This window comes from Spinacia oleracea, chromosome 6, assembly GCF_020520425.1.
Source record: "Spinacia oleracea cultivar Varoflay chromosome 6, BTI_SOV_V1, whole genome shotgun sequence".
NCBI lineage: Eukaryota > Viridiplantae > Streptophyta > Magnoliopsida > Caryophyllales > Amaranthaceae > Spinacia > Spinacia oleracea.
The window spans coordinates 43,899,441-43,903,475 of NC_079492.1; positions in this window are offsets into that span (position 1 = coordinate 43,899,441).

Consider the following 4,035-nt stretch of genomic DNA (forward strand, 5'->3'; position numbering starts at 1 on the left):
TTAAGCATCTCATCCCGATTTATGGGAGGACAATCCCAATCTTGCGATCTTGAGATTAGACTTCGTTTGATAGGTGATTACCTGAGCGTTGCCTTTATAGCCTCCTTTTACGGTGCGACGGTTGGTCAACGTCAAAGCAACCAGTTCTCAAACAAGTAATCTCAAATCACTCAGGTATTGAGGATTTAGTGTCTAATAATTTTAATGAAATTTACTTATGACAGATTTTCATCTCTTACAGTAAAGTTTCATAGGTCTTGTCCGATACTAGTCTTCCCAAAGTAAGTATCTATGCAAATGATTATGACATTGCCATGTCCACATAGTTCAAGAAACAGAACTACTAATCATCTTGCATTCTAATCGTCTAACGTTTTCTATGCGTCCAATTTTATAGAAAACTCCGACTAGGGACCATTTTCAACCTTTGACATTCAAGTTCACTTGATAGAAATTTCTTAGTCACAGGACTGGTCCTGACAGTCTATCTTGAATATATCGTCAAATTGAAGGGAATCATCATTTAATACTAAACCAAGATTAAATGGAATATGAAAATACATTTCATATATGATAAATGTTCAACCCCAATGTTTTACAACCATGGCCCTCTAACCCATCTTTAAAAGATTTCATGGAATTCAAAGCTATGCTTGATTTCCAGTGCTACAACGTGAGTGTTGCTTCTCACTTGTTGCATAGGTTTAGTTATCATGCTTTGCCAATCTTAATATCCTTTTCATCGAATGTTCTTCGAGATATGATGATAAGATCTTTTGAGTTTGTTTATTATGTGATCTAGTCTTTCTTACTTCGATAGTGGTTCTACGCATTTTGCAATGAAGAACCATCAAGTTAGCAGACATGTGATCCACCCAAGTTCAATGAAGAACTCATTAATATAAACAACTCTGTTTTATTGCTTCTTAGGCAATAAGTACTTTTACTTCAACTGTTTAGGTTGCTAGTGATGCTTTGTTTGGATTTGCTTATCCAAGCAGTTCACAGATATGTGGAAGACTTTCCAGCTGTATCTTAGAACATAGAAATTAATATTTAATTTCCCACACAACAATTCATGGTCTCCAATCCATGTTGCCATTTCAAAACACGATGCTCTATAGCTCGTCCTTATTAATGGTTAACTCCAAAGGGTCTTTGCTTGATCCTTTGCCAGTGTTTATGCGTGTAGCATCAATATTTAGCATATCTTTATTTCCTTGAATCAAGAACTATTCCTATGTACCTTTTCAAGTACCATAAGTATTCTTGATCTCAATCTAGTTGATCTTTACTTAGATCAATAGAGATTGGTATATGTTCGTCATGCCTAAAGTCATATGATACGTTTTTGGCGATCCTCATATTATATCATACATGATAAATTCTTTTGCAGAATAATTCCAATTGAATTCTATTCATGCAACTTTAGCTCATCTAGTTTCAGTAGATACTAAATCCAGCTAAATTCTTTGACATACAATATAGGTTAAGAATTTTACTCAGATCCTTTGATGTTTAACTTAGTAAATGCTTATACATAGTTCAAACATTCTTTACTTAGATTTATTCACATGGGTCGAATATCTCCAATGGAGTATTTCGTGTTTGATTTAGTAAATGCCATTACTTAATCCAAAACAATAATATAAGATCTTTGTAAATAGATCTTAATACCCAGTATGTACTAAGTTTCGCCTTGGTCCGTCATTGATGAATAATTTCAAATCTAAGTTATTAGCATTTGAATGTTATTTCACAATAGAGAGATATGTGTGTGATACACATAGGACCAATTAGATTTTATGTACTCCCACTAAACTTCTTATATATCTATAAGAATCATGTACATTTTATGAAACTAAAATACTTATTAGCTTCACTAAAATACATTTCTAATTCCCAATTTCTTGCTTAAATCTATACTTAGATTTCTTAAGCTAGCATTCATTTCAAGCATTATTTGGATCCACAAATCCTATGACATGCCATGTACATAGTTTTCTTCCATCATTTGATTGAGGAATACGTTTTGTCATCCAATTGCCATATGTACCAATATGCAATCATTACTTGAATTATAGACTTAAGCATTACGATTATGCATGAGGTTTCAACACAATCCACACGGTGAATTTGCTTGTAACCTTTAGCAACTAATCTAGCTTTGTGTGTGAACACAATTCCATGTTTGATGGTTTTTATCCTTAAAACAAACTTGCAACCAATAGGTGTGAAACTATTCTTGCAAATCAACAAAATTTCAATTTTGTCATCAAACCATTGAGTATGTTTTATGGCCTCTAACCATTTAAAACATTGAGTCTATATATGGCCTCTAACCATTTTAGGGAATCTGGGTTTCGTCATAGCTTTCTTACAGGTCACAAACTCATTAATCTTCATGATAATAGTTTGACTGTAAGTTGTAGGTTTCTTCACTATCTAATAGAAGAATCGCATAGTTTCAGTGACCTGAACTCCATGTTTCTTCACTATCTAATAGAAGAATCTCATAGTTTCAGTGATTTGAACTCTATGCCTACTTGGATATAGAACATCAAACAATAGAATATCAATAGCCACTTGAAAGTCCTTTAAATATTCTGTTCTCCTTGAAGCACTTGTAAAGTCTTCTAAGAGATGTCTATTATTTAAAGCCACTTCTAAAGTCCTTAAAGAATAAGTTTGGATTTTCTGAAGCACTTCGAAAAGCCTCCGGAATGTCCGTTTATGTTTGTTGTTCGCCTCGAAGACCTTCGAAGTCTATTTTCTCCCACTTGTCATTTTGGAAACGAATCTCCAAAAGGACATTATTTCGAGCAAACAAACATTATGTTCTCAAAAATTCGTGGTAGAAACAATACCCTTGTGTCTCATTTGAATAAATCACAATGAAACATATATCTATACTTGGGCCTTAGTTTGTTGAATAACAAACACTAAGCTCCCACTGAGTTTAGGAACTCTTTAGATATATTATGAAAAGATATTCTGAAATTACTTTTCAAAAGCTTTGACGAATTTGGTTTAGTTTGGTGGTAGTTGAGCATTTTGTTTTAGAAATTATAGGAAAAGTCTTTATGATTCATCATTGATCGAATCAAGTACCAATTGACTTCGATCATTCCAACTTAGATATGCCATATCTTATGGAACTAGATCGTGAAATTACAACACACAATCATTGATGATCATTCTTGGTCTCAAGCAATCATTAATATGATCTAACCTAGATCTTTATGATTTCTTGCCAAGTGGGATTTATACTTCTGAATCTTTGAACTAGCCAAACATATTCAAACTTATATCACATTGAGTAAATAAACCTATATTCACTCAAATCTGTGTGAAATAATAAAGTCATAAAACCTTTCTTTAGCTTTGAACTCTATCGTCTAGGCGTTCTAACAATAGTTCATATCTTTTGTTACTTTCAACAAGTAAGACTAGTTGTCTTAAATTGATCTAGAAATCAATGAACTTTCAAAAGTCCATCAAAATAGAGCTTTTGAATGTTAACTTGTTGATATGGTCTAAGTAACAATGCCAAAGATTAGTGGAACTCAAATCAAGGGGTTGATTTGAACCTAGTAAAGTTCTTATTGTTAAAGAGTTATCTGTTTTAATCAAGCATATTGACTCAACCCATAATTGACCATTTCATTCAAATAAACAAACAAACATTGTTTTTGTTCTTCTGAATGTGAGTCTTTCTGTGTTTGAAAACAGAAATTTAGGTATGCTGATTGTGGAACAAAATAGCCATTAAGTTCCAGCCTTTGAAAGGACTTAAAACAAACTAGATGACCCTACAACTAATGTAGCATTGCCATGCTTCATTTCCCACTTGTAGGGCATTAGTGTATCCTAGCTTCCATTGTTTGAGTTATTACCGAAGTAAGAACCTCAAGCGGTATATGATACCAAGGAAGTTTGATTGCTAGGTCACTGCTCTTTTAAACATAAACTTATAGGTAGAAACGGAATTGTAAATTCCTTTCATTTGTTCCTTGTTTTCCTATTTCTTGTACC